Source organism: Saccopteryx leptura, chromosome 7 (assembly GCF_036850995.1).
Source record: "Saccopteryx leptura isolate mSacLep1 chromosome 7, mSacLep1_pri_phased_curated, whole genome shotgun sequence".
Classification (NCBI taxonomy): Eukaryota; Metazoa; Chordata; class Mammalia; order Chiroptera; family Emballonuridae; genus Saccopteryx; species Saccopteryx leptura.
The window spans coordinates 67,177,960-67,196,761 of NC_089509.1; positions in this window are offsets into that span (position 1 = coordinate 67,177,960).

An 18,802-nucleotide genomic window follows, 5' to 3' on the forward strand; every position below is an offset into this window, starting at 1 on the left:
TGGCCAGTGGCTCAGTGGCTATAGCGTCAGCCTAGTTTATGGATTTTCCAGGTACAATTTCCAGTGGGGGAATACAGAAGAAGGAACATTGCTTTTCCCCACTCCCTCTCACCTCTCTCTCCATCTTACCCTCCCCCCAGCCAATGGGTTGATTGGTTTCAGTGTGGCCCAGGGCGCTGAAGATAGCTTCCTCAGAGCGCAACAGCCTCAGGCACTAAAAATAGCTTGGTACTCAAGCATCAGCTCCAGATGCGGTTGCCCAGTGGATCCTGGTCGGGGCACATGCAAGAAAGAGTCTGCCTCACTAACTCCCCTCCTCTCACCTAAAAAATAAATACATAAATGAAAAGCAGAAATAGATATCCACAAACACATACTAAGATATCTATACATAGACTACATGTGATAAACACTGTACACCTACTCCCTTGTCTTGGTCTATTTCTATTATCAGAACCTTGAGAGAGGACTGAATAGTGAGGAAGCAAAACCTTAGGTCAACTGACATAATCTTCGTGTCTAATATTGTAAACAGACTCCAGGAGGTCTTTACATACTATATAGGTGACTAGGTATTGCCTTTCAGAAACTCCCTGCCAGAAAAATCAAGATTTGAGCACTAGCCAAACCAAATTATAAAGGATGCTACAGGTAAATCCCAAGGTGAATACATGTCAAACCAATTAAATCAGATGCCCATACTATCCAAGAAGAATCACTAGAATATATAATGGACTTGACTCAAAGTATAAGGACTGAATGTAGGAAAATTCTCCTTGTTAATGGAAAGCAGTTGAAGAGTGAGGAAAAAATGGGGGTCGAGAGGAGTAAGGAAAGTGGGACAAAGTGGGGGAGAAAGATGGCTTTCGACCAGCCTTCTATGCACAAGCCAGCTACCAATTAGACTTTATCCTGTGTGTTTGTGACCTGACACCAGCTAATAGACCCAGCCTTTGTAGAACAAGAGGGGAAAGAAGGGCACGTTTGGTGACTTTCTTAGAAAAGGAATTAGCAAATGACACAGAGATTATCTTCAGTATTATTTAGAAATAGAGACCAAAATGCACCTTCATATGTGGAAACACAGTTTCCAAGTTTAGAAATTCCTGAAATAATGAATAAAAACAGATTTGGAGAGAGAACTCCCAAACAGGAAGAGGAACTCAGAGACCACTGAGAAAAAAGGAGATCAAGAAAAAGAAAATGAGAAGGAGGTGGAGAAGGCTATGAGTAGGAGGAAATAAAGGGCCTGAAAGAGGAACCCAGCCAAGAATTCACCTTATTGTGGTTTGGCACTATGGTATCTAACTGACTATTTGAGATACCAAGTCTCTGGCAAGGTTCCCTGCATTGACAGCCTTTCCCTGAGTAGAAATGGGGTCGAACTCCACATGGTAAAGTTAAATATAGTGGAGGTGGGACAAGTGGACTCTGTAGTCTTGCTATAATACTATTGATTTTAGAATAAATTTTATTACATGGAAGAATCATCTTAGACCCTCTTCTGGAACATTTACATACTTAATGAGATACAGAAAAACTTCATCTATAGCCGTGGTCCCCAACCCCCAGGCTACAGACCAGTACCAGTCCATGGGCCATTTGGTGCCAGTCCACAGAGAAAGAATAAATAACTTACATTATTTCCATTTTATTTGTATTTAAGTCTGAATGATGTTTTATTTTTTAAAAATGACCAGATTCCCTCTGTTATATCCGTCTAAGACTCACTCTTTTTTAAAAAATTTTTATTAATTTTAATGGGGTGACATCAATAAATCAGGGTACATATGTTCAAAGAAAACATGTCCAAGTTATCTTGTCAATTATGTTGCATGCCTATCACCCAAAGTCAGATTGTCCTCCATCACCTTCTATATAGTTTTCTTTGTTCCCCTCCCCCTCCCCCTTCCCGCCCTCTCCTCCCCCCCAAACCACTCTTGACGCTTGTCTCAGTCACATGATACATTTATCCATCCCACCCTAAAGGCCAGTCCATGAAAATATTTTCTGACATTAAACCGGTCCGTGGCCCAAAAAAGGTTGGGGATCACTGATCTATAGCATTCTCATTTATAAGGCAATCTCATAAGTGGATCCTGAGGATACTATCATAATTAAATTCTAGGGTATATATGAATGTCAAATCCTGCTAAACTGAACTCTTGTCTCAGAAGAAGTATCTTTGTAGATAAACTCTAGTCTAAAGTCATTACTGAACACTTTCTGTATGTGGGATTATACAAGAATGGGAGGATAACTAACAAGACTTTTTCTCACCTGACTGGTGGTGGCTGACCAGTGGTGGTGCAGTGGATAGAGAGAATCAACCTAGAACACTGAAGCCCCAGGTTCTAAACCCTGAGGTCACTGGATTGAGGCCCAAGGTCACTGGCTTGAGCTTAAGGTTGCTGGCTTGATCAAGGGATCACTGGCTCAGCTGGAGCTCCCTGGTTAAGGCACATATGAGGAGCAACCAATGAATAACTAAAGTGCCAAAACTATGAGTTAACGCTTCTCATCTCTCTCTCCTCCTGTCTTTATCTCTCTCTGTCTCTGTCTATCTCTCTCACTAAAAACAATAATAATAATTTTTTTCCTTGAAGATCATAAAACTTGACTGAAATGACAACTTGAGAAAAATCACACATAAACAAGTACAACTTAATGAGCTGTTAGGAATGGAGAAACTGAAAAAGATAAGTAATTACTTACACCTGCTTCTGTTTATGGAAAAGACTGAAAACACATTAAAAGAATAGAGTAACCTGGTAAGGGTGAGGTGAATCATTGGCTAGCATTAAATTTGAACTGGGTTTTGAACTGTTGGTCTGTTGGAAAAGTGACTGATAGATAATTATAAAGGAACTCAATGAGCAAACATACAAAGCAAAGAATGTAAAAGATGCATATAAGGGACAGTAATCAAGAGGTAATAGAAAAGAAGCCAGGAGGAATGAGAAAGATGACCTTGGACAGCAATGAAGTACTGTAAACTGATGGGACAAGAGCTTTAAAAATAAACTTACAGGAGCCAGGAAAGTACTACAATGAAACAGTATTTAATTTTTTATTTCTTTTGACTTTTCACAGGTAAAACAGGCACCCAGGATTACTGGAGACAGATGGTAGCTAACAAGTAGAGAAGCAACATTTAGATGTTTAGAGACTCCTACACTACTGACTTCACACTGCACAACAGCAGCTGGTAAAACAGGTATCTGAAATGTGTGGGGGGGTGTGCTATTGTTTTTGTTGTCTCAAAGTTGTCATTTGGAGGAAATGTTTTGCATGCATTAAGTTACCTCTGGAAAAATTAATTAGCACTTCTGTTATAGTAAATGTGGAAGAGAATCTGTTTGCTCAGGACTTTATTGAGACTTTTATCTCATGTAATAAGGGAGAATTTGGAGACAAGAGATATTATTAAAATATTGTTTTTGATTGCTAGAGGAACACCCTAGAGCTACTGTGATAATCCAACTGCTGATTATTTAATCATATTTCTAAGATCTAAAATCTGGAAATAATTTGTCAAGATAATTTATCTTAAAGTTGGATAAGAAGAAAATACTATTGTCCTTAAATAAATTACAAAAATATTTTATAAAAGAATGACCTTAACAATCCATCCAGTGTTTTTTAACTATTGTAATGCTGATGGCTGAGGCCAGGCTGGGGATCACATTGGATTCAGGCAGACAGTAAGGAACTGCCGAGCTGGAAAGTAGGGCCATTGCTCACTTATTGGAGGTTTGCAGAGACAGGTGAGCAAATAAACAAAGGAAAACTGCTTTTCGCAGTGGAAGACAAGGGATCAGAAAAACTGCCCCTCAGGGTGATGGCTGAGGGAATCAGGGAACTGCACCTTGCAGCGGCAGGAGAGCAATCTGGGAGAATTGCCACCAAGGGAAAACACCCATAGCTTTTCATGGAGACACTCACGTGGCTTTCTGCCACATGCTTATGTACTAATCGTGCAAAGTGCTTGCAGCCAGGAAACCGGTGAGCAAGCCTAACACAGCGGTTTTCCCCACATTCTATTTCTTTAGGGTTGTTGCTTGCCTCACAATCTACATGACAGGCATCTTCCACAGTGGTCGCTGTGTGAGCAGTGGGTACATTACATAAACAGAAACAGTACAGGCTACATACAGCAGCAGAATTACAATAGTACAAACTATGGGCAAAACGAGGGAGTTGTCAGTGGCACCAAGAGAGGCAAATCTTTCCATTTGGTGGAATGCAGGCCAGAGGTTTCTCCACAGACAGCACAGTAGCTGGTATCAGAAGCCACCCTGGGCAGACGAGCCAAACTTTATTGCCCTGTATACCAGGATCTGCTGGTTCTATGTATAACAAAATGGAAGAACTCATTATAGGCCATAAAGAAATTACAAAGGTGCCCTTCACAATGCCGTCTCTCTGAGCACTCAAGGGATAATACACTTCTACTTTAGGCGGCCAGGTGATAGTTTCCCAGGGAGTTAACTGGAGGTCCACCTCTAGCCCCCTACCCCACGGTGCCTACAAGGCCACCCATCATGGGGGGGGCTGTACTGTCCAGGGCCAAGTCCATTGAAGTCATTGGCCTTTAAGGAGGGCTGTTGGGGCAGGCAGGAGCACACTGTCCTGCTGTCCAAAGCCTGACTTGAGTAAAGTATCCTTGGTGTGTATCTGCAACTAGATGGGAGCAGCTGCCCAGTTCAGGAGGGCCTCTACTGGAGCTGAGATCCTCATCGAGGTCTCATTCAAAACCCGGAGTACTGTCCGTAAGCGGTGTGTCCATCTAGTAAGGGAGCTGGTGCCCCCCTCCTGTCAGTTCCTGCTTTAAAAGTCCATTATACCACTCAATGATACCAGAACCTGTGGGTGGTAGGGAACATGGTACTTCCAGTCCACCCCTAGGCCTTGAGCTCATTGCTTCACCATAGAACCAGTGAAACAGGTACTGTTGTCACTTTCAAGGACCAGTAGTCACCCATATGCAGCACTCAAGTGGTCCAGAGCCTGTATGACTGCTCTCTGGTCTGGGTTATGGGCAGGGTAAGCAGCAAACAGACTGGTGACAGTATCTACACAGGTGACTGCATACTGATACCCATCTGACTTTGGTAAGGATCCAGTGATGTCTATCTGCCACTGTGTCAGTGGAACATGACCTCTCTGGATCTGTCCAGGTGATGCCAGTTGTCTCTGAGGGTGCTCCTTGGAACACACTGCACATTGCTCACAGGCTGCAAGTACCTCTGTATAGGACACAGGCAAGTTCCATGCCTTAGCCATAGCCCACATAGTTTTCTGTCCCACATGGAGCCAGATGTTGGTGGAGCCACTGTGCCATGTCACCTGACTCAGAGTCAGCAACTATTGCACCCTTGTCAAGGTGTGTGCCTCATCATTCCCAGGATGGGCTAGAGGGGCATGCCCTGTGACATGATAAACTGTCACCTGCTTCTGGTGTCCTGTTTCCCATAAGACCTGCCATGGGCCTGACCCCATAGCAAACGCTGCATTACCATCCACTTGTTAATGTGCAAAGTAGCAATCCAGAATGTCAGTCCATCATAGACAGCTCAGCTGTCAGTGCAAATCACCAAAGGAGAAGATTCATTATAGGCAACTAGCCATACGGTACATAATTCCACCAATTGGCTGCTGTGGCCCCTACCTGTGTCCATCCAAATAGTCTCAGTGGCCGGATGGAAGGCTATGGCCATCCACTTGGCAGGTTGGCCACTGCTAGAACCATCAGTGTACCAGGCATCCTTGAGGATGGGCATCTACCTCTCTTGGTAGGGACTGAATTCAGGTTCTGCCTCCTGAGCCCCTGCTGTACCTGACTCTAAGGTCACATAGGTGACTGGACCCACGACTTCCTGCAGTTCTGCCCTCAACAGGATGGAGCTAGGTGCACAGTGCTTGTTGCAAGTATGCACCCCACTTGGCCAGGGTAGAGGTTTGAGCTGTACCACTACTTGGTTTGGTTGTCCAATCTCTCGCCCATCCTGCAGTAAAGTATGTTGTTTTGACCATAAATGGAGTTGTTGTAATACTCTCAGTGACTAGGAAGGCAGCATAAACAACTGCCAACTGTTTCTCCACTAATTAGTAATGGACTTCAGTGCCTTTCCACAATTGGGACCAAAGCCTAATAGGTTGCTGTAGACACTCTGTCCATTGCTACAAGCCCCATCCAAAACCCTCAGGGGTTACAAGGTCATCAAGCTTACAGTGCCTGGCAGGATCAAACACATTCAAGGCCTGTGCCACCTTTAACAGCTATCTTAGTTGCTGCAAATGCACCTTGTGCCTGCTCAGTTCAATCCCACTAAACCCTCTTCTGAATGAATAAGGTTATATAGGGGCACAGTAACTGAACCAAATGGAATATGTATGGTAACCAGTACCCTAACAGACCTAGGAGTCCCTGCAACTGTTTTACTGTAGTGGGCACAGGAAACGCCTGGATCTTATCTAGAACTGCATCAGGGATAACTTTTGTCTTATCTGACCAGAAAACTCCCAAGAACTTAACAGATACTTCAGGTCCTTGTAATTTGCCCTCGTTGACTGCCCAGCCACACACTTTCAAATGGGATAGCACGGTAGGGACTGCTTTCTCCAATTCTGGAAGAGAGCAACTGGTTAGCATGATATCATTGATATAATGGTACATATGAACTGCCTCTGGCTGTTTTCATTTAGCCAGGTCAGCAGCCACCAGCCCATGACACAAGGAGAAGACTATGCAAATAGCCCTGTGGTAATACTATAAAGGTCCATTGCCACCTTAAGTGAAGGCAAATTGGTCTTGACTCTCTGCAGCTATATCAATAGAGAAAAAGGTGTTAGCCAAATCTGCCACAAAGTGGTATGTTCCCAACTCATGCCAAACCATCAGGTAGCCATTGAGGTAACAGCAGCATGAAAAAGGGAACAGCTTTATAAGTTCCCTGTAATCTACTGTTGTTTTCCAGGTTCTGTCTGGTTTGTGTACAGGCCATACCGGGGAATTCTAAGGGCTGTGCACTGTCCCCACCTTTTCCGGATGAATCACAAGGATCATCCCTGTGGTTTCTCCATGACTGCCTGGCAGGTGGTACTGCTTTGGACTAGTCACATGCTGGGAAGCAGATAATGGCAGAGGGGAATGTGCTGCATGTCCCCACAACACTGCCGTCATGGCCCGGATCCACAGCCAGAACTCCCCAGCTATGGTTTCCAACCACCATTTTTGTAAGACATCTATCCCTAAAACATATACAGGAATAGGAGATACATAGGATATGCAATCTTCCTATCCCCAGTGGAATAGTTATTGGCTTCACTTGAACAGTTTGGCCCCCATAACCATCAATGGCCACTGGAGTCCCAGGGAACCACTCTGAGTTCCCATGGAGGAAAGAACATTTTGCACCTGTATACAACAAGGCCAACACCCATTGTACATTAGAAGGGGACCAGTGGATTGCCAACTCCACATAGGGCCTCCAATCCCTGCCCATTCCTGTTAGACAGGTCCCTCAGCCTTCCCCCAATTGAAACTGGAACAGCAGATCTTGGGGATCCTCCTCTCTCTCAGTTGTCTCCATCATATTATCCTGTAACCATGCTACCCATGCACCAACCATTTTATTGGTAGCTGCTGGGGCCATTCATCTCAGTGGCAGAAACCTCTGTTCTGGTTTAAGCTGCTACCAAAGCTCCAAAAGAACTTTATTAGACTTGCCATCTAATTTCTCCCGATTTCCCTGGCCACAATCAAATCTACCCATATCTGTGTTTGGATAACCTTTACAGACCCACTTCTCCTGTTAGTTAAGGTGACAGCACAGGCACCATCCCTCACAGCTTTATGATTTTGTGCTGCCTCCACCTCATCCAAATCTGTTACCATCTATGTAACCGAGTTGATGGGCTGCCCCACATAGGGTCTCAAGATAGCCACTAGTGTCTCAAAAAGGGCTGACAGGGCACTACAGAGAATAATGTCTCTCATCCCTGCTGTAAATACTTCATCATCTGGCCCATGGGGCTGTAGGTTGAAAGCAGCATTTTTCATACCTAATTCCTGGAGGACTTGCTACAGCTCCGTATATGATTGCCACAAATTCACTGTCCCTGACAAGTCTCCAGCATTCTGCCAGACTATAAAAATGGCAGCCATCACCCCTTCTAATAGGGTATGGTTTCCTGGGTTGTCATGGCAGTTCTGAAGATACTGTTTCAAGGAGGAGTGTGTGCTAATGGCAGCTAATTTCTCCATCTCTGTTCAAGAGAGCATGATGCCATCCACACTTATATCACACAACCACAGCAACCAAGCTGCCAGAGGCTCAGTGAGTTTCTGCCTGAATCTTGCTCCTAACTCCATCAGCTCTGCCTGGGTGTAGGGCTGGACCACAGAGTGCTCCACTACCTGCTGAGGGGATTGTGCCTGCCCCTGATGGACTCTTGGCTGCTGGGTTTTTAACTTCTGGGTGACCACCAGCTTGGCTCTGAGCCTGCAGATGACAGTTTTAACCCAAACCACATCCCCAGAATAGGAGGAGTTGTAAACACATGCTCCCAACTTAGAGCCACTCTGCTGGCAGGGATGCTGCTTCTTCTTCAGCACACACTTTGACTCTTGTAGCTGCCAGCTCTTGGCCTGAAGCTCAAGCTCAAGCTCTTGAACCTGCAGCTATTTCTCTAACAACTGTCACTGCCAACATTCAGCTTCTAGGGCAAATTGCAGCTCATAAACCTGTAATCCTTTCTCCAGAGATCATTCCAGTTCAAGGTACCACTGGTGTTCAGCTTGCATTTCATGCTGCAGCTCTCAAGAGCAGTTGGCCTCCTTTTCTAGCAATCCTTCCAGTTCCATGATGGTGAACCTTTTAATAAAAACCACCCACTTTTGCAGTGCTGGTCAACCTGGTCCCTCCCACCCACTAGTGGGCATTCCAGCTTTCATGGTGGGCAGTAGTGGAGCAACCACTAGTGGGCAGGAGGGACCAGGTTGACCAGCACTGCAAAAGTGGGCAGTTTTTACAAAAAGGTTCACCATCATGGTTCCAATTCAAGCTGCCACTGATTCTCAGCCTATAGCCTGAATTGAAGTTCTAAAATCTGGAACTCTTTTTCCAGTGACTGTTCCAGCTCATGCCACTGTTGGTGCTCAGTCTGCAGCTCATCCTGGAGCTTTTGACCTCAGACAGCCTCTCACAGAGAGCTCTCGGTTTCTTCTCACAGGGCTATAAAAAACACCCAGCCCACAGCCCCCAAAAGGACAGCCACAGGGAACCAGATACTAGAGTATAACCACAACTCCTCAATCCCACCCTTCAAATGTGTTGGTAGCTCCATAGCCATCTGTTCCAAATCCTGCCAAGTATGCCAGGAGTAATGCTGGTGGTTGAGGCCAGGCAGGTTTGCTCTGGATTCTGGAAGACAGTAGAGGAACTGCAGAGCCAGAAGATGTCAGGCCATTACCCACTTATTGGAGGCTCGCAGAGACAGGCAAGTGAATAAACAAAGGAACACCACTTTTTGCAGTGAAGGGCAAGAGATCAGGAAAACTGCCCATCGTGGTGCCAGCTGAAAGAATCAGGGAACCACACCTGGCAGTGGCAGGAGAGCAATCTGGGAGAATTGCCTCTGAGGGAAAGCACCCATAGCTTTTCATAGAGACACACACGTGGTTTTCTGCCACATGCTCACACACTAATCATGCAAGTGCTTGCAGCTGGGAAACCAGTGCGCAAGCCTAACACAGCTGTTTTCCCCACAACTACCATACTATCAAAGTAGTAGTAATTGCATATTTAGCATTCACAATGTAAAAGGTGCTGCACAAAATTCTTTAAAAAAAATAGCAAATGCAGAAATCCGGGGAAATGCTAGGTAAATATTAGAGGTAAGAATTTGAAATGTTTAGAAAGAAGTAATGAGTTATTTAAGAGGGATCAATGGCTTAGAGACTTAAGGGAAACAGATGGGTGGTAATTAGAGGGAAAGCTAAGCCAGGAGCACCACAGCCTATAGTTCCTGTCTGGAGGCAAGCAGGCGATCGCACCTGGGAATGGCAGGACTGAGAAGGGCTAAGTAGAAATTGCTTACTCCAGCTCTTATTTAACCTTTGTTTGTAAATAAAAATAATAATAAAATAAATCATTTTAAGATAGAAAAATAACTTCAATGACTTAAGCAATGTTAAGTCATTATGAACATCATCTGTCAGTCACAGTAGCTGCATCATTGTTTTCTGTCTCTTGCTTCCCACTTTCCTCCCTCAGCTTCTTTTACTCACTTCACACCCAATGTCAGGATTTGTTTTACAACTTTGTCATTTTCTTCATTTTGTCAGAAAGGGCCACAGACTTCCACACAACTTCAATCTTGGGTTCATAAAGTAAAGGAGAGATGGGGGAAAAAAACTATTCTTAAAAGGATGGAGTGAAAGGGGATGGGCTACACATTTTTCCCATGTTAAGGAAGTCTAGAAAAACTGAATAAAACTGAAAGGGGGAGGAGCTGCTACAGCTTAAACATTACCAGATACGTTTTCAAAAGGAACTGGCTATATTCACAGCGTGGGGGTTCACTTTTAATGAGGGTGCGGGGCACGTGGGGAAAGGTGGAGAACTCTTCTGGCATTATATTACTTGGTTTATCCTGATTATATTTAATAATTCCGCAGTGATATTTAAAAATAGGCTATATTTATTATTTTGATTTGATGTTTTATGTTTTAGGGCTATCATTTAAATAGCCTGAGGCACCTGACCTGTGGTGGCGCAGTGGATAAAGCGTCGACCTGGAATGCTGCGGTCTCTGGTTCAAAACCTGTACTTGTCTGGTCAAGGCACATATGGGAGTTGATGTTTCCTGCTCCTCCCCCCTTTCTCTCTCTTTCTCTTCTCTAAAATGAATAAATAAATAAAAAAATTAAATAGCCTGAGGCATGAGTATTTTGACAGGAAATGCTGCACATTCTTGTAACTACTAACTTTTAAAATTTTCAAATGTGTATTTTGACCATTAACACCTTAATTGAAATCATGTTATGTCAAATAATATGAATAGTACAAGAAGCAGTATACATGAAGAATGAACATATTTGAGAAGAAAATAAATCTTTATAATTATTGACTGGTGTTTGGGGGCAAGCAGATGCTTGCTCTTAAGGAGAGCAACTTACTTTAATGATGGAGAGTCTTGCTTTTATTAATAATGAAAAAGACACTGAAGTTTCCAAAATGTGTATCAATCAAATTATATTCAATATGTGTGTATACTGAAGTATAATAAGGAATTAAATTTTAAACATTAAAATAAATGTAATGAATAACAGAAGAAATAAAGTAAATATTAGAAATTGCCTAGACTTGGTAATTAGCACCAAGTATCTTCACAGAAACTTTAGCCAAACACATTTAAATTTATATATGAGATCCTGGCAGGTTGGCTCATTGGTAGAGTGTGGGCCCAGTGTGTGGATGTCCCGGGTTCGATTTCTGGTCAGGGAACATGGGAGAAGCGACCATCTGCTTCTCCACCCTATCCTCTCCCCTCTCATTCTCTCTCTCTCTTTCTCTTTCTTTCTCTCTCCCTCCCCTTCCTGCAGCCATAGCTCAATTGGATCCAGTGAGTTGGCCCCTGGGTACTAAGCATGGCTCCCCTGACCTCCACCTCAGTCGCTAAAAATAGCTTAATAGCTTGGTTGCCAAGCAATTGAGAAACACCCAGATGGGCAGAGCATCACCCCACAGAGGGCTTGTGGGGTGAATCCCAGCCCAGGCGCATGCAGGAGTCTGTCTCTCTGACTCCCCTGTTCTCTCTTAATTTAAAAAAAATTTTTTTAATTTATTTCAGAAAGAGTAGAAAAATACTCAAAAATGTGTGACCAAAGTTCTTGAAACATGAATTTTCAATTTTAAAAAGTTGGATTAAGATGCCGTGTAAGAGTTATTATATGTCAGGAAAAGAAATCTGGCTGAAATTCATGGGCCTCAATTTTAGAACATCCTTTTTTCACCTTGTCACTACTCTAAAACTAAATAACTTGAGTTTCTTTCGATTCTCATACTTACTGGATCTACAGAATTTTATAGAAATAAGAGAATGTATTTATTACTCAATATAAAATTGCTGTTCAAAATTCAATTACTTTCCAGGATTCAAAATGTACACACTATGAACTAATATTTAAAAGAATATTTACATAAAAAATATTTACATATAAAAATTTCTAGTAGGTCACACATCAAAATGACAAAATTAACTTTGTTTATCAGCTATTGATTATTACAAACCAGGTACTACATTCTTCAACACAGAAATAAACAAGAAAGACATGAGCCTCACCCTCATGAAGCATGTGGATGGATGGCTATATCTCTGGGAAACAGAATTGCAATGTGATTCTTGTTTTCTTCTAATCTCATTTCTAGAATTGCTACATGTAATATTTTTATAATTAGAGACAGGTACTACTTAAGAAAACTCCAGTTTTCAAGAATCATATAATGTAGTCCTAACTATATCTTTACAATGATCTACAAAAGGTACTCAGTACTTGAATGTCTTCAGGATTTTAAACAAAACCAAGGCAATTGGTCAAATCTATTCTCACAAGCAACGAGTTTTATAAATTTTATTGCTGATTTTTTATTGTAACAGACCCCTGTAGCCAGTTGACCAAAGAAGTGGGGCTAGGAACATCATCAGACTGCTTATAATTCAAGATCCTATCTAGAAAAAAAAAAAAAAAAGATCCTATCTAGAAATCTAAGAGACTCCTGTAAGCAATTGTGGTCATGAAATATCCAGAAGAAACTTTATTTTTAAGAAAAACTCTTCTGAACAAATTTTAATAGGCATGTGTCTAGTAGTAAATAGTAAAAACCACAGTCACAGACCTTTCATAGAGGTCCACAGCATGGCCACCTTCCTCTTTCTTTCTTTCTTTCTTTCTTTCTTTCTTTCTTTCTTTCTTTCTTTCTTTCTTTCTTTCTTTTCTTCTTCTTCTTCTTCTTCTTCTTCTTCTTCTTCTTCTTTTCCTTCTTCTTCTTCTTCTTCTTCTTCTTCTTCTTCTTCTTCTTCTTCTTCTTCTTTTCTTCTTCTTCTTCTTCTTCTTCCTTCTTCTTCTTCTTCTTCTTCTTCTTCTTCTTCTTCTTCTTCTTCTTCTTATTCTTCTTCTTTTCTTCTTCTCCTTCTCCTTCTCCTCTCCTTCTCCTTCTTTCTTTCTTTCTTTCTTTCTTTCTTTCTTTCTTTCTTTCTTTCTTTCTTTCTTTCTTTCTTTCTTCTTCTTCTTCTTCATCTCCTTTTCCTTCTCCCTCTCTGTCCCAGTAGAGCCCAAGCCCTACGTCGATCAGGCGTCCCTGATTCGACTTCCCCATGCAGTGAGACATTTCTGCTTATCAGCAGGGCTGGCAGCCTCTTTGAGACTACTCTTGAGGCAGCTATGAGGATGCTACTATTACGTGCCACCAGAGGAAAGACACGACTGACACACAAATTAGTTGCAATAATCACACAGGTTATTTATTACTCACAAATCCTTTTAGTGTACCTGTGTATAGCTTAAGGGGGCCCCATCGGCGTGCTCCTCTCAGCTGGCTTTGGTCAGAGCTCAGAGCGGCGTGGAGACAGTCCACATCAACGTTGGAGTCTGAGCAACGACTGCAGCAGGGGGCTCCTCAGCTTTGGTACCTTTTCTGGCCAACGCCTTCTAACAGGTGTCAATCTAGAGGATTATCACCTCAAACCACCTTTTTGGGAGTTCCTCACAGGGAATCCCCTCTATGTCAATCTACTGAAATGTTTACATCAAACCACTTTTTAAGATGTTCTTACAAAGTTAATGTAAATAACACCAAACCACCTCTTATCTAGGTATAACTTCACACACATACTAACTGGGCCCTGCTTGAAAGTCAGAGTCTGTTTATCACATTACAGAGTTATGGCACTAAGCCACTATATTAATTCCTATCCAAATGGCATAACTTTAATTTTAATAATTATTTTTAATATCATTTTAATTACTTTTATATATCTTCCATAGTTTTATATTGCTGTATATTTAATTACTATAACCTTATATTACAACACCTTCTCCTCCTTCTCCTTCTTCTCCTCTTCTCCTCCTCCTCTTCCTCCCCCTCCTCCTCCACCTTATTCTCTTCTTCTTTTTCTTCTTTCTCTTCCTCTTCTTCTTCTTCTTCTTCTTCTTCTTCTTCTTCTTCTTCTTCTTCTTCTTCTTCTTCTTCTCCTCCTCCTCCTCCTCCTCCTCCTCCTCCTCCACCTCTTCTTCCTTCTCCTCCTCCTTCTTCTTTTTCTTCTTTTTTTATTCAATGAAAGGAGGGGAGACAGAGAGACAGGCTCCCACATGCACCCCGACCAGGATCCAACTGGCAAGCCCACTAGTGAGTGATGCTCTACCTATCTAGGACATTGCTCCATTGCTCAGCAACTGAGCTCTTCCTAGCACCCAAGGAGGAGGCCATGGAGCCATCCTCAGCACCTATGGCCAACTCATTCCAATTAAGCCATGGCTGCAGGAAGGGAAGAAAGAGAGAGAGAGAAAGAGAGAGAGAGAGAAAAGCAGTAGGGGTGGGGGGATAAGCAGATGGGCGCTTCTCCTGTGTGCCCTGAGAATCTAACCCAGGAAATGTGCATACCAGGCAATGCTCTAACACTGAGCCAACCAGGCAAGGCCTTTGGCCCTCTTCTTGATCAGTTTTTCTCTAGTCATTGTTTATTATTGACGCCTGTTTAACCTTGTCTAGTATATTTTTGTTGCCTTATAGTTCTCCTTCTCTGAAGGCCTATTTTGGAGAAATTGAAATTTCCTTCTCATATTGGCAATAGTTAGACTTTTCAGCCAGATATTTTCCTTCTCATTACATTTTTTTTTTTCCTGAAGCTGGAAACGGGGAGAGACAGTCAGACAGACTCCCACATGCGCCCGACCGGGATCCACCCGGCACGCCCACCAGGGGGCAACACTCTGCCCACCAGGGGGCGATGCTCTGCCCCTCCGGGGCGTCGCCCTGCCGCGACCAGAGCCACTCTAGCGCCTGGGGCAGAGGCCAAGGAGCCATCCCCAGCGCCCGGGGCCATCTTTGCTCCAATGGAGCCTCGCTGCAGGAGGGGAAGAGAGAGACAGAGAAGAAGGAGAGAGGGAGGGGTGGAGAAGCAGATGGGCGCTTCTCCCGTGTGCCCTGGCAGGGAATCGAACCCGAGACTTCTGCATGCCAGGCCAACGCTCTACCACTGAGCCAACCGGCCAGGGCCTTCTCATTACATTTTTATCCTTTTCTTTTCATAAGTATCTTCTTCTAAATCATTTATAAGCCTCACCCTGGTCAGGTAGCTCAGTTGGTGAGAGCATCATCCTGATACGCCAAGGTTGTGGGTTCGATCCCCAGTGAGGACACAATTAAGTAGAACAACAAATTGACCTCTCTCTCTCTCTCTCTTTCTCTCTCTCTCTCTCTCTCTCCCCTACCCTTTCTCTCTCTCTAAAGGCAATAAATTTTTTTAAATCATCCATAAGCCTATATGCCACATGAATTTCATCTGATTGACAGTTTAGAAATTATTGTTCTTGTGCTATTATTATTATTTATCCCAATCTGATAACATATAACTTCCTATATATTTTTATTCATTTTATCATTATTATTATTGCTGTGATTATTAGTATTCTATTACTAATTAATATTTAAAAGTATACATTTTTGCCCTGGCCGGTTGGCTCAGCGGTAGAGCGTTGGCCTGGCGTGCGGGGGACCTGGGTTTGATTCCCGGCCAGGGCACATAGGAGAAGCACCCATTTGCTTCTCCACCCCCCCCCTTCCTCTCTGTCTCTCTCTTCCCCTCCCGCAGCCAAGGCTCCATTGGAGCAAAGATGGCCCGGGTGCTGGGGATGGCTCCTTGGCCTCTACCCCAGGCGCTAGAGTGGCTCTGGTCGCGGCAGAGCATCGCCCCTGGTGGGCATGCCGGGTGGATCCCGGTCGGGCGCATGCGGGAGTCTGTCTGTCTCTCCCCGTTTCCAGCTTCAGAAAAATACAAAAAATTTAAAAAAATTAAAAAAATAAAAGTATACATATTTAAATACAGTATGCTAATTACAGACAAAAGTATATGTTAATAAGTGTGATACTGAGGGTGGCCTAGGTAACTATATCAGGAAAAAATGTTTTTATTTTTAAATAATCTAGCTGGGAGTATATCATTTCAATAGGCAATCTAATGTAATATGATATTTAATAATTTTGGAAATTCAGAATAATATATTAGAAATAGCATTGGCTTGTTAATCTGTAGAACTGGGGGTTTTTTTGTTTTGTTTTGTTTTTTTATTTCATTTGAGAGAGAGAAGGGTGGGGGAGCAGAAAGCATCAACTCCCATATGTGCCTTCACAGGGCAAGCCTGGGGTTTTGAACCAGCGACCTCAGCATTCCAGGTCGATGCATTACCCACTGTGCCAGCACAGGTCAGGCCAGAACTGGGTTTGTTTTTTTGTTTGTTTGGGGGGTTTTTTTTTGTATTTTTTTCTGAAGCTGGAAACGGGGAGAGACAGTCAGACAGACTCCCGCATGCGCCCGACCAGGATCTACCCGGCTCGCCCACCAGGGGCGACACTCTGCCCACCAGGGGGCGATGCTCTGCACCTTCCGGGCGTCGCTCTGCGGCAACCAGAGCCACTCTAGCGCCTGGGGCAGAGGCCAAGGAGCCATCCCCAGCGCCTGGGCCATCTTTGCTCCAATGGAGCCTCGCTGCGGGAGAAGAGAGAGACAGAGAGGAAGGAGGGGGGGTGGAGAAGCAAATGGGCGCTTCTCCTATGTGCCCTGGCCGGGAATCGAATCCAGGTCCCCTGCACACCAGGCCGACGCTCTACCGCTGAGCCAACCGGCCAGGGCCCAGAAGTAGGTTTTAAACACTCTTCTTCTCTTGTGCCCTATAGTCTTCTATAGTGGTAATTTATTATTCTGAACTTAAGCTATATTTAACATGCTATATTTTAAGCCTGTGTGTCATAATATTCTCTAACCTGTGGAAATTATCTCTATTTTTATCTATAGTTTTTAAAGTTATATTAGATTAAAATTATCTCCTGTGTCTTACCACTAACTTTTTAATTTATCTTACCATAAATTCTTTTACCTTTTATAATACAAAGCTCTTTTGCAGACACAAAACCAAACTAAATTTTATCTCTCCCCTCAGGGAAATTTCAATCTAACTAGGGAAATTAAACAAATAATAATAAAGTTAGTTACTAACTGAGCTTAATTCCAGTTCTTTAGGGTTGTGCAGAGTATATTACAAAGTTTAGCATAAACTTCTAATTCATTTGAATACATGAATATAAAGATACTCTGGCCTCAAGAGTCCAGACCCCATCAATCACCTGTATTGATTCAGTTGATTTGGCTGACCTAGGGAGTGGACTTGACTCCCCTCACCTCTTATGCCAACAGAGAGTGTGTTATAAAATGTCCTAAGTGCTTTCCTTTGATCAGCAGTGATTGTGGATATTCTTGTGTACATTTTACACAAAGAAATTTGGACTCAGGGAAGTTAAGTTCTTTACCAAGTTAAGTTCTTTACCTAGGAATCCTTTTGAGTCTAAATCCTCATATTTTCAATAAAACACGGTCATCTTTTCCTATGGTATCACTAATGTCAAAATCATTGGTCTTTTAGGAAATCCTCCATTCAACCTCCCCGATCTACCCATAGGAACAATGGAAACTGATCTGTAAAATTTATGAAAACGATTGTCTACTACATTCATAATTAAAGCATTTCTAGATGAAATGAGAATTGATATCAATAGTCATTGTCTATAATATTGTGTTGTGAAAAATTCTGATCAGTTGTTTGATATCAGTAAAAAAAAAAAGCCATAATTAGTTTTTGATGTTACTCTGCGCATAGAAACAGGAAGTGGTTATGTACAGTTTATGTATTTTTTTTTTATCCCTACTCAACTGAAGAGTAGCACAGTTTATGCATTGCATCTACAATATAATTTTGTTGATTTATGGTTACTTTATTTTTCACTACAATTCATGCTATAATCTTCCATGACCCTCTGTTATTCCTTCCCTTATTACACACATACTAATTTTTCTATTCTTGTTTGTAATGACTGTCTACTTCAAACAGTTCTTTTTATAATCATTAGAGGAAAGACTCTTAACCTATGTATTATCTTTGTGGAGAGACTATAGTTTGTCATTTTAAATAGAGAGCATATGGACATAAAGAATCAAAGTTAACATATAGGTATAAAAAGTAATTTATAGTCTCAAAGAATTGAATTATGGTTACCATAGTAACCTTAACTATGAATGTTAAGGCTTTGTAAGGTAGAAAACTCAACCATAATAGTGCAGAAACATGGCTTTTTTATGCTTGATAAGCCAGAGATATTATATATCATAATTGTGTGCAATAAATTACTTCTTCAGAGTAAAGAAAACTCTAAGATGGTAAATCAGCAGTTTTTAAGGGTTGACTAGCTTTAAAATGTCCTGGGGGCAGAAAAATAATATCCGTTCTACTGTAAAGTTTCTATTGAAATCTATGTAATAAGAGAAGTAAAAATAAACATTTGGACATATAATAGTCTTGAAAATAAAGACAAATTTCTAATAAAATCATAGAACCCAAGAATTGGCAAGGACCTTAGAGATCAGCTCAAATGTATAGATTTCCTAAGAGATTGCGGCCTGTCTTGGCTTAAACCTCCAATAGAGATTTTATTTTCTCACCAAGAGAAAAAAAAATATGTTGTTG